Raw genomic sequence first — 7,521 nt, 5'->3', positions numbered from 1 at the left:
AAACAGTATAGAGATTTCTTAAAAAACTAAAAATAGGCTTACCATATGATCCAGCAATACTGCTCCTAGGCACATATACAGAGAAAACTCTAATTCAAAAAGATACATGCATCCCAATGTTCATAGCAGCACTACTTACAATAGCCCTGACATGGAAGGAACCTAAACGTCCATTGACAGATGATTGGATAAAGAAGCTGTGGTATATATATATGTATATATATATATATATACACACACACACACACACACACTATTCAGCCATTAAAAAAATGAAATAATGCCATTTGTAGTAACCTGGATGGACCTATAGATCGTCATACTAAGTGAAGAATGTCAGACAGAGAAGGACAAATATCATGTATCACTTATATGTGGAATTAAAAAAATGGTACAAATAAACTTATTTACAAAACAGAGACTCTTAGACATAAAAAACAAGCATATGGTTACCAAACGGGAAAGGTTGGGAAGGAAAAAATTAGGAGTTTGGGATTAGCAGACACAAACTACTATATACAAAATAGATAAACAACAAGAACCTACTGTATAGCACAAGGAACTATATTCAACATCTTATAATAAACTATCATGGAAAAGAATCTGAAAAAGAATATATATATATAATATAACACTGAATCACTATGCTGTACACCAGAAACTAGCACAATATTGCAAATCAATTATGCTTCAATAAAAAGTCATTAAATGTAATAAGATCAGAAAAAAAGTGAATTAATGAATTAATGGTTGCAAGGGGTGAGGAGAACTCTCTGGGAAGACTGGGCTATTTCAGTAATGCAATTGGAAGTGATGAGGACATAAAAAGGGGAGTAATGAAGGGGATGGAGATGAGAGAAAATATTGAGGACTTACTCTATAGGACTCTGAGATAAACTGAATTGGAGAAGTAGAAGGATAACGGAAAGGAAGGATTCAAACTCATCCTCAATTAGGCATGGAATGTTATGCTTACAAAGTAGTGAGTTCCTCATCTCTGGAAATGACATGCAAAATCTGCATTATTAACTGTCAGAGACTTTTGCAATGAATAGATGTTTAGAATTCCATGACCTCTAAACCTTATAACTCTAAGAAAAGTTCTATTCACTGAAAAGTTAAACTATCTGAGAATTATGAGACTGAGGTGCTACCTACTGCACAACGAGGCACCTGAGAATTATGATAAATGAACAGATTCTCTAGATGTGAAATCTATAGGCTTTCCTAAATTTCTTCAGTAACTTATATAAGCCCATAGTAATTTTCCAATTATCATATAGATAATTCCTCATCTAGATAAGGGTAACTGTCTAGACAGAGCAAGTGTCTTAAGATGTATACAAACGTTTCTACAGTGTATGCATATAGTTCCTATAAATGCTCTATCTGAAACATATTTGAGAGATTTAGATAAAAATATATTTTGATTGGATATAAAAAATCTCTCTATATTAAGGCAGTTACTCCATCTGAAGCTGAAAGTTGTCACAATCAATAGTCATTAACGGTGATTGGAAAGGCATCGATCAGGAAAGGCAACAAATGGCAAAATTACTTTTCAAAAAGAAACAAAGACTTCATAATAAATACACAAAACACAACTTAGTAAGCAGCAAGAATTATTGAGGCCAAAATGGCCAATTCAGTGAGTAAGGTAAAGGGATAGAAAGCATCACTCATTCCATTTGGACGAAATTCTTGGACAGTCTCAGAAAGAACTATTTATGAGGCCCTTCCATTTCCTCTCTGCTGCCCTTACTGTGTCTTCTTTTGAATACAAAGGACCTTCATGCTGTTCAGGGTTCTTTATCTCATTCCTCCATAGAGCTAGGGTCTTCCTTTCCATCTGTAAATCCAAACTGATGAGGGATGGTGTTAATTTTAGACACCTCAATAAGTGAGAGACTTATTTTTGGTTAGAGAGCAGGCATCCTTTTGAGTGGGTCTCAAATCATCGGACACCCAAGGAGCTGACCAAACTTATATGTATAACACTTTCTTTCCAAAACTTCCCAGTGTAACACCTGAGTTGCCATTCATTATTTTCCATTGTGCATACAGGATCTTTCTTCTTGCCCCTTAAAAAAAAAAAAACAAAAAACAAAAACGACACAGGATGTGTAGCAATCAGCTTGGTCATTTTCTTGCCACCATGATGACTCAGGGCATTTATAATCATGTGCTGTTCATACTTTCCCCGCTGTCACTTTTCCACTGTATCTCATTTAAAGTGTGTGCTAATCATTAAAATCCTAAGCGCAATAATATGTAAAATTTTCCATGACGCTAAAGAGGCATAGAGTTTTATAGAGTTTGAAAGCCATCTATGATTAAAAAGTCCACTTTCTTTTGATCTTTATTTTCTTGTTTGGCTGCCAAACTTGGTGATAGTCACTTAATAGGCAAAGAGTAAACCATTACCTCTTTAACTGGTCTCCCCTGCTTAATTCATAGGAGGCTTTTAGCAATGCACTTATTATACAATTAACAGAGATTTGTGCCTCCTGTGTAAGTCATTGGCCATAAAAAACTTTAACAATTTTCAGTCACTTGTGTGATTGCTGTGCCAACAGCACAATCTCATGCTCGGAGACTGCTTTCTCAAAATCTAGGCAGCCTCCTTTATGTTCCCTCCGAAGTCTGTTCTCTTCAGCATCCCTGTGCTTCCTCACTTTTTACAAGTTTTACACATAGCTTCATAACTTTTAAGATTGGAACAATCAGACTTTCCCCACCTATTTTTCTTCTGTAATTATCATATCCTATTGCTTTAGAGTGGTCCTCCTGCTCTAAGATCCGTACTCTGATTTTGTAATTGGCATGATAACATATATGCTAGGGAACAATTCTGGTCTTCAAATGAGGTGCTTGTAAACACAGCAGCAGTAGAATTCAAGAATGTTTCCATCTGGTCATGGATTTGTCTAGGCCTTATGTACTTGACTTGTAACTACTTTTTCCTCCTTCCTCTTCGAAGAGTTACAAGTTTTTCCCTAAGCTCCCTGAAAGCTGTCCTACATCTTCCTTGGTCTAATGGTGCACTTATGTTCCATACACTTGGGCTGCGTGTCTGCTCTCAAGTTTATTTCTCATCCTTTTTCAGAAAGTACAGAATTGAGTATGGTAAATGCAATCGATATTCTTTGTTATCTGTCAGGCAAGTAGCTAATTTAAGACTTAAAATAGTAGTGTACATTATTATGGACAACAATTATAAGTGGCCAAGTACTAATCTTGTGCTTTTAGCTGTAGAAAAGGAAATGTTCTTATAAAGCCATGACTATATACTACTGGTAATAAAATATTCATGCTAATCATAGGGATAAGATTGTGAAAGTTAGAAATGCTGATATTCTAATATTGCCATTTCTCCCCCATGATACTTAGTAGAACATAGAATTAGATACTAAATCTAGAGCATTTTTCTTCAAAGTATTATTTTATAGGTCATTCTAATTCTAACTAAAAAGTAAGCCTTCTCTAAAACTATTTCTATTACGGATGAAAAATTATGTTGACAGCCCCCCACTACTTTGTCAGTGGTAACCTTACTTTTGCTAGAAGAATTGATTCTATTGTCGACACTAGATAGGGCAGAAACTGAACTGGCAAAGGGAGATAGATAAACTTAAATTTCTGGAGCATCTTTTTTTTCCCCTTCTCAGTATAAATATTTAATTATGCCAGGAGAAATTCTGAAGAAATTGTGACACGCAGTGGGATTGATTCTCCCTATAAGTAGGGCACTCATTATGTATCTGAGAAAGGAAGTAACAGTTTTTAAGGCTTTCTAAGTGATGGCTCTATTCTAGGCACTCTATAATACTCACGTTCATCATCACTGCATCTTACAAACTAGATATTATCACCCTTATTTTAGAGATGAGTAATTAGGATGAAATAACTTGCCTACGGTTGCACAGTTATGACTAGGAAGAGCCAGGGTTATGACAAAGAGCTGATTCTAAAACTCACGTTCTTTCCACTTTCTTTAAATAGGCCCTTCCTGCTCACTTTTAGGGAGAAATATCAGCCTTGCAATAAACTATGATCCTTCCCTTGAGAACCCTGTAGTTTGATGGATAAGAATGTGGGCTCTGGGGTTGAAGTACCTGGGTTCCTGTCACTCACCAATTATGTGTTCTTGGGAAAGTACTTACTGTCCCTGTGCCTCAGTTTCTTCATCTGTTAAAGAGGATAATGACAATAATATCCACTCAGTAGTGTGGTTTGTGAGGACTAAATGAGACAACACATATAAAGCACTCACTAGAGAGGCTAATGCATAGAGCATGTTTAATGGATACTATTTTCCAGGAGTTTGATTTCTCTATAAAAACTGGACTCTTTGTGAATAGACAATAAAGTCTGTGTTGTAATTTCTTTTCTCTTGGTTAGTTACGTCTGGCTCATCTAGCAATCAGTGTTTTATTTTTGATCCCTACCCAATTTTATGTATTCACTTTTCTCCTTTCATGCAATGTGTAAGATTTGCTACTCCTCCCTTTGAGAGATGAAGTCTAATTCACCTGCTCTTGAATATAGGCTAGACTTAGTGACTCGCTTGATGAACAGAATATGGCAGAATGGGGCTTCTGAAGCTGTTTAACAGGAAGTCTTACATCTTCTGCCTAACCTGTGTGAACGCTCACTTTGGGAGCTCTCAACCACAGCCTCAGAAAACTGACCACCTTGAGACAAGCATGTTGGACAGGTCATGTGCATGCAGTTTGGTCACGAGGCCAGTCCTGTAGTCATCTCTGCCAAGGAGGCAGAAGGGTAAGTGAAGCTATCTCGATTCCTCCAGACTAGTCCATCCCACCAGCTGAATATCACTGAAGGTCCTCAGATCCCAGAAGAATCTCCTAGCTGAGCCTTGCTCTAATTCCAGAGCTGCATCATGAGATATAATAAAAGTTGTTGGTTTAAGCCTCTACGTTTTAGGATATCTTATTACATACAACATATAATGGAAACATGGATTTATTTATTCAAAAATAAACTACTGTGCCAGCAACCGTTCTAGGTACAACCACGTGGCAAGGCCACTGTTCTCATGAAGATCACATTCTACTAAGTGAGACAGACAATAAAAAACAGGCAGTATATACACAATGTCAGATCTACAGAAGGAGAAAAATAAAACAAACAAAAGCTCAGAGACTGACAGGGGTAGGTGTAAGTGGATATTTAGATTGGCTGATTGGGGAAAGGCTTCTTTAAGGCATTTGAGTGGAAATTTGATTGAAGTTTAAAAATTATGCATTTACTCACTCACTCATTAATCTACCTACGTATTCAACAAACAAGTAATTATTAACCACTCTCCATGTCAGGCACTGTGCTAAGTGCTGAATAAGATAATCATAATGTGAGGCAAACAGACATATAGAGATAACAACAACGTCATATGTATATGCTATCAAAGAGATAAGCACGTAGATCTTTGGAAGCACAATAAAGAGGCATTTGGCTCAACACTGTGGAAGCGAGGCAGATATAGTACTTCTTTAAATAATATGTCTTTCTAAAGGAGTCAGCTGGGGAAAATGAGTATTTATTTGAATGATGCTTATTCAAATGCTATTGCTCAAAACACGTCGGCAGCTTCCTTTTCACTATTGTGCGTATAAGAGCACAGCGCCTAGCCCACAGACACTACAGAAATATTTATGGAATTAAAATTGCTTTAAGATTCAGTTATAAGTCATATAAGAAAATTGTTCTTGCTATTGTTTCTACTCTTTTTTGAGCTAAAATGACCTTATATAGCATGATCATTCATTTTCCTTATTCATAGACTTATCCCTGAAGTGTTTTTACTCCCCCTGCCACCCTGCCTCAAATTTATCCTGAAACAATGAAGATTTGCCATTACTGAGAATATTAAAAAAAAAAAAAAACCCTTTTCACTTTTTAAAGGAAAAGGACCCCAAAAGGAGTGTTGAAAATATTTTTTTAGCTGTAGTAGCGGTAGAGTCAGCCCAAGTGCAGGGCCTCCTGATATTCCATTGAAGGAAGCATCATTCTTTTGGATGTTTAAATGATGTTGTTTCTGTTTTTTTTCTAAGAAGCAAATGTTACTTTACAATCATGCCACGATTTTTGCAGATGTGCATTCAGTTGAGCTTGGTCTCATTTGGGCCCCTGTTTTCAACTATCTTCTATGCCCCATTGATTCCCCCAACTACTTTCCACTGCAAACTTCTGACATCTTATAACCTATACTGAGAAAGTTTCCCCAAACTCTAAAATTCTGTTTCTCTTGAGTTTAGATAACTTTCTTGGCTTCCTAAACATTTACTTCTCTTTTAATCCCTACACAATAAATGGTATTATCACCATGCTAGTTGTCTAAGGTAGAAATGTGGAAGTCATCTTGGACACCTGCTTCCTCAACATTCACAGCCAATCTCTCAACAAATCTTGCTGATTCTACTTTTAAAATGTATCTGAGTTTCCAATCACCCTCTCCAACCACAATTACCTTGAGTCAGGATTTTATTAGTCTTTTGCTACTACTGTCTCTTCTGCCTGAAATGTCCTTAACCCATCTTCACAACCTGGTGAACACATTTTTCAAGACACATGTTAAACTCACCTGTTCTGTATCCCAGAGCGTCTTGTTTGTGCTTCTGTAGTTGCCTTAGCCACATTGTAGTATTCATCATTTATGTTAGGTCTGTCTTCAATTTTCTTTTTTCCCAGCTTACATGGTATTCCATTAATTCATTTATTTATGCAATCACTTCTTCAACAAGTATATATTAAACATGTGGCAGACAGTCTGCTAGATCCTGCTGTACAAACCAGAAATGATCTTAGACGTTACAGGGCATATAATATACTGAGGGAGATGGATAATAAAAGAAGTAATTACAGTAAAGTACTATGGGCCTAATGATAGGTGGATCCCAGACAGCCGTGAAAATATATAATGTAATTACATAGGGTTAGAAGAAGGTTTTCCTGAGACACTAACATTTAGTCTGAGACCAGAAAGATGAGTTACTTAGAGGCAGCCCGACAGAAATGGGAAGGTGGGACCAGAAGGGAGAATATTCCATTTAGAGGAAACAGCATGTGCAAACATCCAGAGGTCACAAAGAAAGGCCACCGAAGGGGCTGAAAAAGTACTATAAGGCTATGAGTAAATTTCTATTGAATGAATATAAGGTCTGGGGACATGAGTCCATGTATGCTGAGCTTTCTGAGGAATATAAAACTCTTTTTGGTTTAATTACACAACAAACTTTTACAATAGTCTGTGGACTTCTCTGCATTCTTAAACACAAACCACCTATTTATTTGACAGTTCAGGATGATCAATAATAATTTCAGTAACTGTATTGATCTGACCGTCACTGTTAGTTGCTTTTACTCATATCTACTCCAACCTCTCTTCTTCCTTGTTAACAAAACCGGACCTAAAATGACTTCATATGTGAAAATGATCTCTTTTATAGGCACGGTGGTTCCTCTCCAGCAGCACTGGGTAGCACAGGTGTAATCTCCACA

General features: G+C 36.7%; 1 long non-coding RNA gene across 1 annotated transcript in view; it reads right to left on the bottom strand.

Annotated features, from left to right (window-relative positions):
- Positions 1-1,615: 1,615 nt before the first annotated feature.
- Positions 1,616-7,521, bottom strand: part of LOC116282678 (uncharacterized) — a 154,591-nt gene continuing 148,685 nt past the window's right edge. Inside the window, exons 4-5 of the long non-coding RNA XR_012078543.1 lie at positions 6,605-6,803; positions 1,616-1,862 (exon numbers count right to left, since the gene is read on the bottom strand). This is a non-coding gene — a long non-coding RNA (uncharacterized lncRNA). The remainder of the gene's footprint in view (positions 1,863-6,604; positions 6,804-7,521) is intronic.

This window comes from Vicugna pacos, chromosome 12 (genome assembly GCF_048564905.1).
Source record: "Vicugna pacos chromosome 12, VicPac4, whole genome shotgun sequence".
Lineage (NCBI taxonomy): Eukaryota > Metazoa > Chordata > Mammalia > Artiodactyla > Camelidae > Vicugna > Vicugna pacos.
The sequence above is the reverse complement of the archived record's forward strand: the minus strand, read 5'-3'. Positions and strand labels throughout refer to the sequence as shown.